This window comes from Pogoniulus pusillus, chromosome 16 (genome assembly GCF_015220805.1).
Source record: "Pogoniulus pusillus isolate bPogPus1 chromosome 16, bPogPus1.pri, whole genome shotgun sequence".
Lineage (NCBI taxonomy): Eukaryota > Metazoa > Chordata > Aves > Piciformes > Lybiidae > Pogoniulus > Pogoniulus pusillus.
Window position 1 is genome coordinate 13,250,992 of NC_087279.1, and position 18,171 is coordinate 13,269,162.

The window sequence follows — 18,171 nt, forward strand, 5'->3', positions numbered from 1 at the left end:
GCCCGCTCCGCCAGTTCAGACAAAGGGTTGAGAAAAAGTGACGAGAGCGAAGCGGCCCGGCCCTCGGGCCGGTGGCTTGCGGGGGGTCATGCCCGGCCACACCTTGGTCCTCAACAGGAACGCAAAGTAAAATCGAGGCTTTTTGGAACCGAGGTTCCAAAATAAAATTCACTGAGACTCGTTAGGCTTCTGGATTCCCTTTCCTCCCCAGAACGAACTTCAAAATAGATTATTTTGCATTTGTATCCTCAGTTATTTTTAGAGTATCTTCCCTATTGGTACCACTGCTATAAATACGAACCTTTTGTGCTGCAGTATATAAACTGCAAGACAGGAATGTAACTGGAGGCATCCTTCTGCTTTCCTTCCATCTTTTATGTGCCTCAGCATGTGAATCAGTCTTCTGGTACCAGAAGTTTTCTGTGCCTCACACAAAATGTTCCTGTTACAAAATAGATTTGATCTTTCTCTTTTTAATGAGCAGGATGACATTAAAAACATCGTTTCATATAAGCTACTTCTACTGCAGTCTATTTTCACCATGCAGGCAGTCAAACATTGATGAGTTGCTCAGAGAGGTTGTGCAATCTCCTTCCGTGTTGGTTTTCCAGAGTCAATTTAGCACAGCCTAGACTAACCTGGAATGACCTCAGGGCTGACCCATCTTTCAGCAGGAATTTTGACTGGAGCCCTCCTGCGGTCTCTTTTGACCGTAGTTATTCTATGAGCCCTTGCTTTCAAAATTCCCATGGGCATGACTGGGAAGAGGAATGGCTCTTCCTCCCTTGTCTGGGACAAATACACCATTCCTTTTTTTTCCCCTGATCTTCTGCGCTCTTTAGCTTTACTATAAACTTTACCAGCAAATAGTGTTATAAAGGGAAGAGCCAGCATCCGTCTCACTAGGACATTCCCAGGCTCAGTGGCCTGACTAGGTCTCAACAGGTTTTTTTTCCCAGCTGGCTGAATTTCAAGACCTGGGCTGTAGCTTGTGTAACAGGAAAAATATTGTTCCTTAAAACACCCTGCACACTCGTACACAGAGTCCTGGTTGTAATATATAATATATACTATTGTTCAAAACTCTGCTTTTCAAATAACTCAAGGCAAAAAATGTAAATCAGATTGTATTTGAAGACATTTTTCACCCAGTCAGGATCTATCTTTCTCAAAGCCAAGGGCTGCTACTGCAGCTGTAACAGAGCTCTCGTCTCTCCAGTGGTCTTTTATATACCCTTGACACAGAAAGTATCCCAAGGAGGCCATTTTCCTTCATCTTTAGTACAAAAGCAGCACTCAGCTGCGTTGGGATCCCTGTCTCCTTTTAGATTAATTCATAAGACTCAAAGCAGCACTCGAGCACAGGCTTAACTTCGGGCACAAAGAACATCCCGTTGCAAAACCCTCCAGGATTTCAGCGGGACCGCGCTCAGAACTGTTCATGGATTTCATCGGCATCAGCAAAATAAAAGGCTTGTTCTACATCACTTTTTTGTGTGTGACTCAAGTGTGCCCGAGAAAGCGGAACAGCAGAAGCTGTCCACTTCCCCTTGCCCGGTTTATTTTTAACCGCTGGTTGCTGTGGGAAGCTATTGTGATTCAGTGTTGCAGTAGGAAGTTACTAACACGGCTCTTGCAGCAGAGGATGTTGAGGTTCTTATGCAAGCCACAGTCAGAGTGAAAATAGCTGACCTTTCAGTATGTTTATCAAAGCACCTTCAGTTCGCAAAGGGGAACAGCAGCAGGCTGTGCAAAGAGCTTACATCTGGTCTAAAGCCCTTGGTGTACCGAACGTCTTGTGGGGACTCCCCGGCTGCTCTGCGGCGGTGCGAGGGAGGCAGGTGTAACCGCCGGCGTGCGGTGCTCCGAAACCAACCGAGAAATGCTGCATCTCCATTTTGTGGTCTCATTAGCAACCACAGAAGTTTCAGGACGGGCTCCGGGCTCATCAGATGCCAAGGCAAGACCAGATTTTGCCCCGACGAAGGCTGAAGTAATTTCACCTAACACTCGTACGGCGTCCTCTGTCTGCCTAGCCAGGAACTGAGGGACATTGGAAGAGGCTCCTCTCACTTCTCCCATCTCCGGGTCCTCAGGCGTACGGGGCCAGGTGAATTCCTCCCGGCACGCAGCAGGCAGACACAGGCAGGGCTGGCAGCAGCGGGTGCCAACCTGTCGCCGTGCTGCCCTCTGGAGTCAGCCGCTCCAAAGTGCACCTCAGTCAAAACCAGCCCGAGCTCAGCCTCCCAGCGCCGGGCTCCCTCTGCCAGACTCTGCATCCTCCCCGCAGTACCCTGCGATGCTATCCACAGAAGCACAGAAAGGTTTGAATTGGAAGTGGCCTTTACAGCTCATCTAGTCCAATGCCTCTGCAGTGTGCAGGGACACCCTCAACTAGATCAGTTTGCTCAAAGCCCCATCCAAGCTGGCTTTGTAAATTTCTAGGGATGGAGCATCCACCACTTCTCTGGGCAATCTGTGCCAGTGTATTACCATCCTCATTGTAAAAAATATCATCCTTATATGTCCCCTTCTTCAGTCCAAAATCTTTACCCCTTGTCCTGTCACATTAGACCCTGATAAAATGATTGTCCTCATCTTTGTTTATAGGCCCAGCAGTAAAGTCTCCCTTGAACTGCCTTCTCTGCAGAAGGGTTCCTTCCATGAAAGAAGAAATCTCTGCTCTGCAAAGAGCTATTGGTATCCTACTCAAATCCACTCCCAGAGAAAGGCACTTCAGTCTCACCTCATGCCCTGAAATAAGGCATGCAGGCTGGGGCCAGGATGCTGTGCACCAAAAACCTCCTCTAGCGCAGTGGGGCTGTTGGGGGGCCAAGGATCTTGGTGTTTGCCTCATCATGTATGTGGCTTTACTGACAGGTAGAAGATCAGCACATGTCCAGAAAGGAGCAGCCTTCAGCTCAAATCTAAATAGTCCTTTAGACTTGTGACAAGCACAGCACAAATGCTGACAAGGACAGCACAAAGTGATAACTGCTCTACACGTGGTTTGCCACATCTCTGGGCCATGCCACCACAACTGGTCTCAGCTGAGTTCAGTGCATCTTTCTGGTTTTATTCTACTGCAAAAAGACTCTCTCCTCCAACAGCTTTTCTACTTGGTGCCCAACATAGTGAAAAGCAACTTCCCCATGCCCACAGCCACATCTTGCTGGCTTGTCTTCAGACTGCTTTTGTCCTTATCTGTTTCATCATGCTGATGAGGCTGTTATCTTGAGTTCCTCATTTCCACTGCCATCACCTCTCTTTTACCAGGTTCTCTGGCTGCAGAACCCACAGGCTGTGTTTCCATATCTCTTTTCCACCTGGGACTTCATCTTGTCTTTCAGAAACAAAGTCTGTGAGTCATGGCAGAACACAACACAAATGTCAGCAGATGTCTACCTGAAACTCACTCCAGGTCCTGACTTAGCCTCTGTGATGGCATTGCTTCCAATGATGTGACAGACTACTTTGAGCCGAAGGAGCAGCCAAAGTCTGAGTAAAGGGCAGAAGGGAGAGGAAACTCACGGTATAGCTCAGGTGAGGGTTAGGGTCTCCAAGGATTTGAAGACTAAAGAAAAAGCATTGGCAATCAGAAGCTAGCAAGAAATTAAACCACATTTTCTTCTTTAAAATTAACTGCTGCCTTTGGGTGTTTTCTCTTTTTTTCCCCCCCCCCAGTGTTTCGTTTTGGTTGTTGTTGTTTTTAACATTGAACTTCAAAAGGATTTTCCTTCCACTCTCAGCTGTCCAAGCAGCCCTTTCCCCAATAACTCTGGGCTGTAGCAGGTAGACTTCCATAAGACTCATCTCTGATTGCTCAGTCAGCTGTTTGTAACATCTAATAACAAGTATCAGGTATGATTCATGGCACAGATACCAGTCTGTAAAGCTATCAAACTCCTTCTAGCAGGTGTCTTCATCTGTTTCAGGTGCATGCAGTCAAATATCTATCAATACCAAGAGAAGATGCTCCTTTCTGGCAGTTTAATGATGATCTGGCAGTTCAACCAGTATTTCATCTGGGAACTTGTTCAGATCACCTGGGCTCCCAGGGTAGCTTCTGATTTGCTTTGTGACATTGAGCAAAACCATGATTTTATATTACTGCACAAATTCCCACCTGTAAAATGAAGCTGGTGTCTCCCTCATCACCTTTGCAAGCAAGTGGGTGCTAGGGAACCAGGCAGGTGGGGTGCCGTGACGTTAACATCCTCTTGCAGTGTGAATCTCCTGGATTGAATCACTCTTGTCTGTCAAAAAAGAAAATAATGAAAAAGATTTTCTTTGACTTTGACTTTCTTTCCTAATTACCTATTTGAGGTAGGAGTTATTTTGTCAGGGAAGGGCACTTGTTGATGGTTTACCCCATGTTTCATTAATGTGTGTAAGAGGTTAACTCTTGGTAGAGAAATGGATGCAGGGTTTTAACAGAAAGGGGAAAAAAAAAGAGAGAGAGACCCAATTTTGCTTTCTACTCCTGCACTAATTTGTGACTATTTTTATCAATGTTAACACTGAGCCAGGGTAAAAATACTCCCTAGAAAGTTTAGAATTTACATTTGTCTTCATATATATTCAGCAGAAACCTAGCTCCCCAGCCTCCGCACTGCTTAATCTGGATTCATTAGCTTCAGCTTCACCCACCCCCGAGAAGAATGTCAGATGACTTTGGCCTGGTGAAGCACCTCGCACACAAAAGCTCAGCCAGAGGATCTAAGCGCACAGTTCTCCTTTCTGCTGCAAGCCAGCCCCGTGGACATGAGCTCTGACCCTGCAGGCACTTAGCTCAGTGGTGGGAACAGATTCGCCCTCCCTAATACAGCCCCGCTTCAGGACAGAATCTCTGGTGGGCTCCATCCTGCAAGGATGCTGAGCCCTGGCAAGCATCTTCCCTGCTGCTGCCCCAGCAAAGGCAGGTATATGTAGACTGTGGAAGAACCACCTCAAGAAGCAACCTTTGTGGAGCACGTCACATCCTATGGTTCTATTTTTTCCCATTGCCTCTCATCTTTTCACTCAGCATCTCAAAAAAGGTCTGGCTCCACCTTCAGCGTTCCATTTTCATGGAAAGGGCTCTGCTTCCACCTGAGTGCAAAACATTCCAGTCCTCAGAGACAAAAGCAATGGGCAGTATTGGCTCAGCTTTTCTCACACTGCTTTGGCCAGGACAGTTGGTTACATGAAAACTCAGGAGGTCCTCACAGTTTCTATGAAACCCAGGAAAGAAAGAGGGGCTCATGTTTAAGCACAAGCCAACAGCCCCCATGGGCTCCATCTCCCAGTGAGGACAGCTCAATTTAAACTGAGAGAACATTGCTGAGCAATGACTACTTTCTTTCTTCCCAGATTCCACTTCCTGGGTTCCAGGCTCCTTCTGAAGGAAGGACTGGAGAATATATAAGAGAATTTATCCTTTGAGCAGCGGTCTTCAAGTGAGCAGGTATGGGAGCCATGTGCCACTGCCCTCACAAAATAGAATCATAGAACAATCTGGGATGGAAGGCACTTCCAAAGGTCATCTAATCCAACCCTCCACTGCTCCCTGCAGTCAGCAGGGACATCCCCAGCTAGAACAGATTCTCCTCTGCAGAGCATTAGAGGAGGTGGGCAGCTCCACTGCTCCCTTTGGCAGGCCTGAGCTGGGTCTGTCAGTGCAATGATGGAGGAGAACAGGATATTTATGGCACTTCAAAAGCCAACAACATCTACTCTCAAGACTTCTGTGCATGGACACAAAGCAGACAGTGTGTGCTGAACACGAATCTACATACCCCATTTATAATGGTTCCTCCTTCTCTATGCCAAAAGAAAAGCACTCTTCAGCCTTAGAAAAAGATCAGAGGAGAGGAATGGCCCAAGGCAGCCAGTGCAGGACCTGTTGGTGCTATCTGAGCACCTCCTCTCTGATCTGCTCACATCACCGTCACCACCTCGCTGGCTCCAGCCTCAGCATCCTCAGCCCCACATACACGTCAGTTCCCCAGCAGTCCCTCCCAGGCAGCCAGCCTGCTTTCAAGAACCAATTTCCTGCAGAGGAATACTTCCTTTTCAAGGAGGCTAAGTGGTGAAGCTTCCTGGTGCAGGCCTGTCTCAGGGAACAATTGTGAAAGCTGCTTTGCCACCCACCAGGGAGGGCTGTAAAAGTGTAGAGTGGGCACAGATTCCACCCATAAGAGCCAGGGTGTGAGTTTTGTGTCCCTCGCCTGCTCCTCCCAACCTGCTGCTGGGATACTGGCTTGGAGAAGGGTAAACAAGTGAATGGGGAAAACCTGGGAAGGGTGCAGAGCCTTCCAGGGAAGGTACTGCATGGCCCCTCCAGCTCTCAGCTTCATCCTCTGGTGGAAGAAGGTGAGAGGAGCTGAGAGAAGACAAGATGACTTTGCCAGGCTTTGGCTCACCAACCTTCCAACTCTTCCTCCTCATCACGTTGCTGGGTCTGATTTCAAGCAAGACCACCAAATACGAAGACAGGCTTCTCTCTCCAGCTGGATGGAAGCAGTCACTGCTCCTCAGTGTAGTTCTGCCACGTTTCTGGGTGCTCCTCTGAAATGCAGACCCTGCCAGGACTTCTCCCACTGCTGAGGGGGTGAAGCAGCCCGGGCCAGCTCTGCTGTGGCAGATCCGAGGCACTCTCAGTGGTCTTTGCAGCCCTATCTGGGATTCACACAGGGAGAAGATCACAGGCAGACTCAGCAACATGGCAAAGCACTGAATCCCTGCCTATCAGCAAAATCCCAAACTGCACCAATTAAGCCCTTAGCAGAGGGGGAGATACTGGGGAAGGAGGTTGCACTCTGCTGCCACTTCTCCCCATGGGTGGCTTTGAAGTCAATTATTGTTCATATCCTTTCAGCCCAATTGAGTGGGGCAGGTCTGCCAGCTAGTGCATGTCCTCATGCCCCCAGTGCTGCTTCTCATTCACATAGCTGTTCTGGTTTGGGTGTATCTGGTAGCTGGATGGGTAACCCAGGCTCTAGCCTTGCTTCAGTGTCTCCCCACCTGTGCTGTAGCAACTCTGTTTTTTCATTGAGAAGTTTTGCTGGCCAGGCATAAAGATGTTCCAGTTCCTGGTTGGTTTTGTTTGTTGTTGTTTTTCTTGCACCAAATCCTCTGCTTTTGCAACTCCTCATTGTGATTAAAATAAACTGAACGAAACCCAAGGAGCCATTTCCGTGAAGCATTTTGGGAGCAAGGGGCTGGTTCCCCTTTCAGAGCACTGGAAAACTACTTCTGTTTTTCCTCCCAGTGTCAGTGATGCTCATCTGAAGCCTGCTGTTTTCCCCCAAAAAGTCGAGTTTCCAGGAAACAAAGTTTTATTTTGAACACAAAGTGTCTCTCAGGACAACCTCTTTCTCATTTGCTTTTTAAAACCTGTACTTAACAGAACTCCAGATTTCTGTGACCTTGCTCAGCAACCCCTGCTGGCCACTACTCCAGCATATCTGACACTGGGGCACACTCACAGTTTTTGGATAGCCATGTATGACCTGCAAGAACATGGCCCAGCACAGAGTGAACTGAACCAAGTCTCAGGGAAGAGACTGGTCCCTTCCCAACTCAACACTACTCTCATTGTGTGATGCTGGGCAGCTCTCTTCCCTTAGTCTGTGTCTTGCTTCACAGCCCCTGAAACAGAGTTAAAGCTCCTTCATGTAGCACTTTGATGGACCTAAGAGTTGGCAAGAAATACCTGAACCATCCACTAATAGCAGCAGTGCTTTTTCTCCCTTGTCCTGCTGGCAACACTCTTGCTAATGCAGGCCATGATGTTGCCGGCTGTGAGAGTGCATTGCTGGCTCATGGTCAACTTGTTGTCCACCAGGACCCCCAGGTCTTTACCTGCAAAGTTGCTTTCCAGCTGGTTGGCCTCCAATGTGTACTGGTGCATGGGGTTATTCCTTTCCAGAGGCAGGAGTTCATAGTTCCCTTTGTTGGATTTCACAAAGCTCCTCTCTGCCCATCGTGTGTCTATCTTGCAGTGCCTGTTGAACCACAGCAAGGGTGTCCTGGCTGCAGCTCCTGCTGCTCCTGTGCCTGGCTTTGCAGCATCTGGTCCCACGGTTCCTTCAATTCCTTGCTGTGCTGTAGGTTGAGAAGGAAGACACCAAAATTTACTCAGATGTCCTGTAGGCCACTCAATGCAGCAGCAAGCAATTAATCTATCTCACAACAGGAAGCCTGGGAAGCTCTGCTGGACCCTCAGCCCAAATTATCATCTTAGCAAATTGGATGGTATCTGTGAAAGGAAACAGTGCACAACTGGACATCAAAGGCCCTTGCCCCACTCCAGCCATGGTGTGAATCACCATGCCCTGCTGACAGCATCATCTCTGAAAGGTTCTCAAGGGTCTGGAGCTTGCTCAAGCACGGCTTGGAGAGGCCAAAGGGAACCCGAAAGAAACTGTCAGCTCTATTAAGAGCCTGGCTTTCACAGGCAGCCGTTGGAGGTGGGATGGCTCCAGCACATGTGAAAGCAGAGGAGCAGGGAGAGCTCCCTTCACGTAACAGTCCCAGTAGTAGAGCAAGGAGAAAAGAGCAGGCTTTGAGATATACACTTCTTCACGTCTGACCACTGAGCACAACGGGGTGGGCACAAGGAAAGGGGGATCCTGCAAGCAGCTTGTGCCATTTCAGCACGCACATGCCCTGTGCCTGTGTCACTGCTTCTTCACTCTCTGTTTGCAAAGTGAGGCAGCAGCCATCAGAGAAAAGAGGTGACCAGGCAACTTTTAGGCAAACACATCCTGGGGAATGAGTCATCGGCTTTGCGTAAGAAGCCAGACTCATCTCTGGAGGGAGAGGGGCAGGCAAGATGCACGCTCCAGGGAGATGCAAGCAGCATGATTGAAAGGCAGCTTGGACCTTGTCTTAGGAGACCCATCTGAGACGGCATGCAGAGGTGTCAGATCAAAGGCGAAGAGGCTCTGGGTGACCCATGCAGCTCAGCACGCAGCAAGTCAGCCCCAGCCACACAAACCAGCTGGCCATGAGGACGTGGCGGTAGGGGCACAGCTCATCAGGGTAGGCTGCTCCCAGGAGCTGGAAAAAGCACAGCATCCACCTAACACAAGCTTTCTTAGGAAAGCCAGGGCAGGCTTGGTCCTGGGTGGTGGCATTTCCCACAGGGAATGTTGTTTCCTTGAAAACCAAGAGTATTCAGGTCAGGTAAAAGCTATTAGCAAAGTGACACCAGACACACTAAGCCAGTTGAGTCAGAAGGTAATTTCCAACAGCTTGTAAGGTAATTTCCGAGGATTTCATCACCGTGTTTTCCTGGAGACATCTTCAGCCATTTTGCTTTTGAGATTCAGCCTTTCATTTGCTGATTTACCTTATTCCCCCTTGGGAAGCCTTTCGTTTACTGCCCAGCATTACCTGTAGCTTTCCATCCGAGCGAGGGAAGGAGGCAGCGGAGGAGCAGCTCCTCAGCAGCATGACCAGTGTGCTAGAAAAGGTGCTTTTTTTTTAAGCTATACATAATGATAATGAGAGATGAAAAGGTTGTGTTGGGAGGGAGATCTTCTCTAGCTGGAAAACATCAAATAGAGAACACTGCTGTCTTTTCTGCTGGGACCTGGCATTTCTGATGTTATTTCTCCCAGGGTTTACATTGTTGGGCAGATGCCCCAGAAGGGCAGCCAAAGTGGATGGATGGGAGAGAAGCCTATGGAGGGCCTCACACCCATCCTAGAGGGGCTGCAAGATCTCAAAGAGAGAAGAAATCTGGCTGAAAAAGAAGCCTCAGAGCCCAGATCAGTTGGGTGAAAAGTCTTGGAAATGCAAATTATTAACTTAATGAACTGGGAGAGGAACCGGGGGTGCCAGGCTGAGCTGTTATCTGTTGCATCAGCTGCAATGCTGGCTCAGTATTTCAAAATAACATTAGACTTGCAGCCTGTGCCTTTAAATATTGCAATGACTTTCCCGTAACTCGTAGGGTGACATTTAAACAAAGTACGCCAAGCAAACTGCTCCCAGCGCTACAAGGAAAGGCTTGCAGGTAACAACATTTTGTTTAAGAGGCAACAGCTGATATCAAGGCAGAATCTTAATGCTGAATCCAACCTACGTTCCTCTCAGAACCAAGAAATGAAGGCTAAATCCCTGGGCCCGCCAGCGGTTAAGGGGGTGGAGCGATGCCACCAAAGCGCTGGTCCCAGGCACCCCAGCAGAGCTGTGAGTTAAAGGTGTGCCAAAGTACTCACACGATCAAGGCCTCCTTACAGAATCGCTTTGCGGGGTCCCAAACGTGGGGGTGGGCAGCTCCACACCAGAGGGCGAGGGCCACTGCGGTTTCATCTCCTGCCCTACCACCCCTACCCTTCTTGGGCCCTTTGCTGCGAGTCTGTTTTGGTAACTAAAGGTGAAATCCACGCTGGGTACAAATAAGCAGAACTCAGTGAAGTGGACTTGCACCCAGGCTGCGCTCCGCTGTCGGCGCTCCCGGCCAATCTGGAGAGCGCAGCCGGGTCTGTTACATCAGTCACACTGGATTTCATAACATCAGACATTTCAATGAGGCTGACTCATTCTCTCTTGAAGTGCATTGTATGGACGAGCAAAGACGATTAACTCTTGCTGAATGGTTTGATTTCTGGGATGGGAACTGCTAGTAATTAGGAGCGGATCTCAGATGCTCACAAACCCTGTTTTCATGGCCTACTTGTGGATTTTGCTCCCTTCTACGTTTTCTTTTTCAAGCTCGGGATACGTGTTGAGGTGCACTTCCCTCCTATCTGTCACTAAAGCGGCCAGGTGTTCAGTGAGGAAGTGACTTCCACGGCCAGGCATGGCCCAGGACAGTCCATTCCTGTGGCCAAGCTGCCCCAGAAATCTCAGTTTTCACATTAAAAACAAACAAAACAAAAGAAAAGGGAGCTTCCAGCCATTACAACTGTAGCACATAAAGCAGTTATGGAGGTAAAATAAGTTTAAATGGCTCAGGAAAACATTAAAAGCTTTCTTTATATTACACCCCCCTCCCCCATTTTTTCCCCTATCAAACAAAACAAAACAAAAAGCCAAGGCCAAAGCATGAGGACCATGGAGGCCAGGATCGGCCAAGCTGTTTAGCAGCACCTTGTGACTCCCATTTTGATGGCAAGGACCCTTCCAGGCTCCAGCCTGTGAGATGTCTCTCACCCTACTCCATAGCACTGGCAGCAACTGGCACACCACCCCTCAGAGCTGAACGCTCTGCCGTGCTCCAGCTCTGCTGCTGTGGGCAGCAAATGGTTTGGGGAATAGGCAGATTATGGCCCAACTCTCTGCCTGATCAGTGAGGAGCTAGAGGTGGGTTTTTTGTCTTTGATCCCTGGCAGGATACAGTGGTATCAACCTTGACTTCCAGAAAGGACAGGCCGCAGCTTAGCATGGCACTCCTCCAGCAAAGATGAGGTTTGTTGGCTTTGCCTAGCACCCCCTCCCCGCCACCATCATGTGCACCCCTCCCCTGCCCAGCACTTACGTTTGCTTCTCAAATGTCAAGCAGGGACTCTGGGCAGCAGTTACACAAACAAAGGTCACTGGATCCACACTTTTCCCTTTCGGCAGCTGATGCTGCATGAAGCTCCTGGACACAGGAGGGAGGTCTGGCCCTGCTCCACAGCAGGCTGCAACGATAAGCACTGCAAAGCCTGAAAGAAGCAAACCTTGCCTGTGTATGATTAGCCAACTTTTTGGTCAAAACTGAGATGACAGGGCTGGGAATCGCATTGCAAATGCAAGGCGAGCAGGGAAGCTACCTGCGTGGCTGGGCAGCCCTTACCTGGGGTGTTGTGGAAACCTCCCGCTAGAAATCTGCTTGCCCTTCTCCACTACTCCTGCCACCAGGTAGCAGGTAGGGGCAGCCCATCTTCCCCAGCAGCCTGGGCACTGAAACCAGGCCGGTGGCAGCAGACCTGGAAGCACCTGCTACCTAAGCTTGCCTGTAACCACCAAGCTTGCTCTTGAAAACCTGGGAGGTGTGGGAGCATTAAAAGGCTTCTCCTTTCCAACTCAACAGTGAGGAATGTGCATTCGAAACAGAGATAGGGCCAGTTTCACTCAAGCTCAGAGGAGGACATCTCTTCTTCATGCCCATCCAACCGCCAGCATCTCTGAGGTAAAGCAGCAGCTAGAGGTAGGACAGCCTCACGCTTTGCCTAAGCAGGGCTGTCTGTACTAGCAAAATGCCACTGGCAGATGGAAGCACGGATGTGTGATTCAGGCACAAGTCTGGAACACGTGAGCCCCTGCCCAAACTCTGGGTGTGTGTCGTGTGGGGTTTCCTTGGAGACTGACGCAGAAGGGGCTGCTCCCGCAGAGGCTCTTTCTTTCTGCCTTACCAGGCAAAGAAACACCCTCAACTCCACCTGCAGCAGAGTGCCAGCAAGGCTCCACTGTGCTGCTGGAGGAAGGGGCAGCACTGGGAGCCTGGAAGGTGCTATTCTGGCCCTTGGAGAGCTTTTCCTGCTGCACGGCTTGCTCACTTTTAAAAACGTTTGCTGGAGCAACTGTCTCTAAGGCAATTTCCATAACAAGGGGTGCAGAGCAGCCCATGATGCTGGAGTGCCGTGGCTGCACACAGGAACAGGCGCACTGCAGTCGCAGCTGTGAGGTACCCCTGTGAAGGAGAGAAAGAGTGGTTAATCAGTTTGCTCTCCATACCTGCTGGAAAGTTCTCCACGGGACCTGCTGCCCATTGCCCAGCCAAGGGACATGGTCACAGCTTGCTCCAGAGAGGCAGCCTGGCCCCAGGTCATTGCCAGTCTGCTAGAGCCTGTAGACATAAACAACCCAGCAGCAAAGGTACAAAGCCACAGAGAGTGCCTCCATGCCTTCCCCACCAAAGCAGCTTGCTGGTGCACCACAGCTGCCCAGTAAATAGGCGTCACTGCAAGCAGAGAGGAAGGATCAGCCCCAGGGGCAGGGTGCTTCAGCAGCAGCACTTGGAACACCTGCCAGAAGCTCATGCTTCATCCAACGCCTTGCTCCTTGAAAAGCCATGAGTTACACAAAGCCCCCAAAAGCTGCTGTTTCATCTCAGTTCTGGGTGTTCAGCCCAAGCCAAAGCCACCTGGGTTTGCTCCTTCCCCACATCTTTTCCAGCTGACCCATTAAAGTCAACACTCAGCCACCACCTCCAGTTTGAATCCCTTGCATCCTCCTTTACAGCTATGTTTCAATCTGTGCAGAGGCCAACCTGTTGTCAGACACACACTAATTTGTGTGTTTCTAATTATTTGTTTCCATCTTAAAACCTGTTTCTCAGCAGATTGCAGCTTTATTTTAATACATGCTTGGCTAGAGCTGGGTATGCTGGTTGCCAGTAACCTAGACACAAATGGGCTTGCATCGCACAGGGAGAGCCAGGGGAGAAAAGAAACTGAGTGAAACTGAATTAAAAGCCTGCTCATAAAACTGGATTAAGCAAAACCACAAAACAAATGGCAGTTTTGAGTGGCAAAATATTCTGCTTCTGTGTCTCTCTGTTTCTGCCCCTTGAAATGAGACTCAGCACTCAAAAAAGAGCATTTGAAGCATCTCCTTACGCTTTGACCACTTCCATTTGATGTGACTAAAGCTCTTAAGCATCTGTTTAATCATTTTTTTTCACTCACATGCTTGGTGTTAAGAACTAGCTCAGCAGCAGACAACCAAACCAGGACCTTTTCCACCTGCTTTCCCTGGAAGTAAAGGTAGAAAGTCAAGCACAGTCCCCAGCCTCTTCATTCAAGCAACACTCTGCCAACAGCCTTTCACTCCTGCAGCAGTAGGCCGGGCACTTTGTTTCTCAGTCATTTCCACACAAGTCTTCAAAGGGCAGAAGAAATAGCTGAAAGCAAACTGGGGTGCTACTCCAAGGCAGCTGGCATTGCTGCAGCACACCAGGCAGTGCAACCTGTGCTCCAGAACCTTTGTTTCATTCTTTCCCCACAGCTCTTTCTCCTGTGCTGAGGACTTTGGTGTCTCTGAGCTAAAACACAGATTAAATAACTGACTGAGGCAACCATGCCAAGAGGAAACCCATATGTTATTTGCTGTGAATACCAATGTTTTGTTGAAGGCCACATTCTCCATAACACCCTGGTCTGGCTGTGTGTTCCAGCCCAGGGGGGCTGGAAGGGTGCTGTGGTGCTTGCACAGCAGGCTAAGGAGATCATCCCTAGCTTCTGCAGAGGATTCTGGGGTGATCAAAGCTGAATAGCTAAAGAAATTCCAAGTCAGATATTGCCCATAACAGTGCTGGTCATTCCTTGCATTACTGTGATACTGTGATACTTCTGAGATGTGGTGAGCAATTTGCAGGGGTAGAGGTTCAGCAGCAGCAATAATCACAGAGCAGGTGCCCACTCCAAGGTGCTTCACCTTCAACTCCTGTCTTCTTCAGGTTCAGGACACCATGCTTGTTCCTTCCCCTTCTTCATCTGAATGGCTCTGCTCTTGCTGGCGATGGTCAGACAAGTCACTTGCCCACTGTATCTGTGACAAACTCTTCCCAGCTCAGCCATGCCAGCCCTTCTTGCTGCAAAGCTATGAGGGTTTAAATGGCCAAATGCAGTGATGCAAGACTGACACATGCCCTCACAGTCAAATCTCTACATCTTCTGCAGGGACAGAAAAGGCTCCACAACCAACCCTGTAAGTGGTTTAAGAATCAAATACCAACTGAAGCTGCTTGCAATGGTCTTGCCTTTGGCTTCCCCTCTGCAACTGTCTGCCTTTCTCCAGGTGTGTGAGAACCCAGCAAGAGCATCCCATACAAAATAAAGCTTCAGCTCCTCATCACAGGGGTTGCTGATTGTCCTCCAGGACAGTCAGGAGCCACGTGAGGAGCCAGCAGCAGGCATGCAGCAGTAGGCATCCAGCAGTACATTGTTTCCCCAGTGTGAGCTGGCCTCTGGCTCTCTCCACCACTAGCCAGAGAAGAGTGAAATTCACATTCAGTTTCCTCCAGTGGTGAACACATCCCAAGGATATTCTGATTCTGCAGGGGCTTTTATCACACAAAGGAGCTCAAAAACTTGATGTGACCAGTGAGGTGTGAGGATACACTTCCCAAGAGAAACTATCACAGGAAGACCTCTTCTGTGCCAACAAAGCAGCCTGAGACTTTGGAGGAGATGCTCAGATTGAGTGCACAGTCAAGAACACCTGGGAATGACATCTTGTGCATGATGTGCAGACGCCCAGCTGGAAGGCTGATGGTGTGCAGCATTTCCAGACAAGCACCAGTGCCCTCTTTCCTCCTGCAGGTCTTTACAGGGTGCACGGCCCAAAACAGCTTTCCCATCAATACCAAACACTTGGCAGCAGCACGGAGGTCACCTGGTAAAAAGGCCTTTTGCCAGGCCAGATTTTGGTGTGGGCATCAGCAGGGGCATCAGCAGCAAGGAGAGTGGCTGGACATGGCAGCTGCCTTCTCTTTACATCCTTGCAGAGGAGCATCTCGTCCAGACACATCTGCTTCTACCTGCCTGCTGAGCCAGTGGGGACATGGAAGACCCATCAGCTCCTTGCAAACCTTCCCTATTTCCATTCAGAGATGTTTTTGGTGAGCATCTGCTCCTTCTTTTGCTGAAAAGGAAAGGAAAAGGGAAGAGATGTACTTGATGTTAAGGAAATCTAACAGAGCATGCAGCAATCCAACTGCTCAGACACATATGCTGCCTTCCTTCTGCTCTGTACCAGCGAGGCTGTGCTGTATTTAGATCTGGCTCCGTATCTCACAAACTTGACCAACTGTTCCTCCACAGTGTCATCTTCACTTGTTTTGCCCCAAACTGTTCACTGAAATCCTCAGTGAGAGGGAAAAAAAAGAAAACCAAACCAAAAAACAACAACAACAAAAGGGTTTAATTTTTAATTACAGGAAAAGTACCAAATGCCAAAAAAGTCACATCGCAACAGTGCTGGGTGGAGAGGCCAAGAGAGCCTTTGGTGAGTCACCATCTTCATCTTCATCAGGGACCTCCTGTGTGTGCAGGCAGATGTGCTCCCTAGAAATCTCTGCTGTGGCAGTGGGGCCAGCCCCATGCTGGCTGCCAGGGCAGTGTCCAGCTGGCCGAGTCATCCACGCGTGGGATGCTCCTGCAGAGCTCCCAGATGAGCAGCAAGTGGAATGAAGGCAGGTGAAGGCCTGTGCCCACATTTGCCCCTGGTGAAACTACACCAAGGAGCCACCCCAAGCAGCACATGGAGCATCTGCAAAGCAAATGGGTAGCTGTCCCCTGCAGGAAAAGACTGTGAAGTCCAGCTTTGGTACGAGCAGAGAGCACAGGGACTCTGCTAAACCACTGCAAGCTCACCCCAGTCCAAGGGCACAGGCTTTGGGGTGAGGAGCCAGGCAGAGGTGGTCTTGCCCAATGCTTTCAGCCACAGTTGTCATTCACAAGGCAGAAATGAGCCCCTGACATCCCCCACACAGTGGGGAGTCTTGTAGACTTCTCAGTGAACACCCACATCTCTTCCTGCCTTGCCCTTGATGCCAAGATACTGCTGTCTGCTGGAAGATCTGGAGACAACACGTTCTGCAGCCTTGCAGGACACTGCAATGTGCAGCATCTCAGTCTTGCTATCAACTCTGAGGCCTGTGTACAAACCTTCCTCACTCTTGAAGCAGACCTTACAGAGTTAAGAGCATTTTCTTGGCTTGCTGTGCCAATGGAAGAGCAACTTACAGCACGGCACAGCAGATGGATGAAATTCTAATTTGGGTTTCACATGATTTGTATAAATAGGCTTAGACAAGGTTACACATAGATGGCACAGTCATCTGCCAGCTTTGCTCTCTTTACCTTAAGACCCCCTCCTCCCTTCCCAGCAGTCTTACAGAGCACCCCAGTAACATCACAGCAACAAGTCACCTCTGCCTGCGCCACCCTCCTGCAAACCACGCAGCTCAGGTCTGGCCTCCCAGTGACACAAAGCAACCTCTTGGCTGCCACACCTAACTGGGGACAGCACATCTCATCATGCCAAACAAGGGACAACTTGTCAAGGAGCACACCAGAGGTATGACTCACCAGCTGGCTCAGGCGATGGAGGAGGGGTGTATGGATCGTGCTGCTTCCTACCCAGGCAAGCAGGGACAAGAACAGGACTCCCCCATTTCACTCAGAGGATATCAATTTCTGCTAAGGCTTCTCTCCACTGGCAGGTGCTCAGAATGAGGAGACAGCAGTGGTTCCCCACTACTACCCTCAAGAAGAAGATACAGCAGCTCTCTTCTCCTCGTTTTCCCAGCCAGTATTGTCACAAAGCAGCCTCTACCACATTCTAACGAGGAACAAATCAGCAAGCATATCTTTGTTTGGTTTAATTAAAACCCCTTACCTCATGCCCACTGCTTCTCTGTCCCTTGAAAGATGCCATGGGTTAGAATTGATGCCAAGAAGGAGCTTGTGACAAACAGATGAAGGTGTAGCTCCCGTGGGACTGCAGCATACATCTGCTGAGCATCTTCATCAGACATTCATTTTCTCCTAGAAAACAAGCATGGTGTAATCCCAGAAGAAAAAAACAACAAACCTAAGCTGCTGTTTTCTTTATCTGGCTGCCAGAAGCTGGTTGTGTGATGGCTGCATCTTCCTTCGGTCACATACAGCTCAGGGGGTTAATTCCATGCCAGGTGCAGAGGACAGTGGTAGGGATCTGGTTTTAGCACCTATCAGTGCCAAGACATCCCCAGGTGTGAGCTGCTAGGGCAGTCAATGCCAAAACTGCAAAGCCTGGGCTGTGAGGGGAAGATGAATGCAGGTTTCTCCTGTCTGAAGGCCAAAAGCCAGACTGGTGAACAGACATCTCCACTCACCTGTGGACCCATCCCGACACTTGGTCATGTGCCACTTCTGTCTTTTGAGGCAACTTCACCTCTGGCAAAATGAGCATCATCACAAAGCAGATGCAGAGTCTGGGGCACAAACTGGTGAAAGCATTACTGTTTTCCAGAGGATGCTCTGCCTGCATCCTTATTCTGCAGGCTCATTCTCCAGGCAAACAGGATGCATACAACCACACCGTTCGTACACCTCTCCTCTCTGGGCACTGTCAACCACATTGTGCAGGGGGCTTCTGGTTATTACAGAAGCATGCATTTTGGGAAGCTTGGTGGCTGGTGGGCAGCTGACAAGCACAGCTTCCACTGGCCAGCAGGAGCCCAGGGGCAGCCTTTCCCCCTCGACA

General features: G+C 49.5%; 1 long non-coding RNA gene across 2 annotated transcripts; it reads right to left on the minus strand.

Annotated features, from left to right (window-relative positions):
• Positions 1–453: 453 nt before the first annotated feature.
• LOC135182458 (uncharacterized) lies at positions 454–11,665 on the minus strand. 2 transcript variants are annotated; one of them, XR_010305220.1, is made up of 5 exons: positions 11,474–11,665; positions 8,869–9,045; positions 7,846–8,088; positions 6,409–6,660; positions 454–4,256 (listed from the first exon to the last, which is right to left on the minus strand). It is a non-coding gene; the product is annotated as an uncharacterized LOC135182458 (long non-coding RNA). The 2 variants fall into 2 exon arrangements; XR_010305219.1 differs by lacking the exon at positions 8,869–9,045.
• Positions 11,666–18,171: the final 6,506 nt, after the last annotated feature.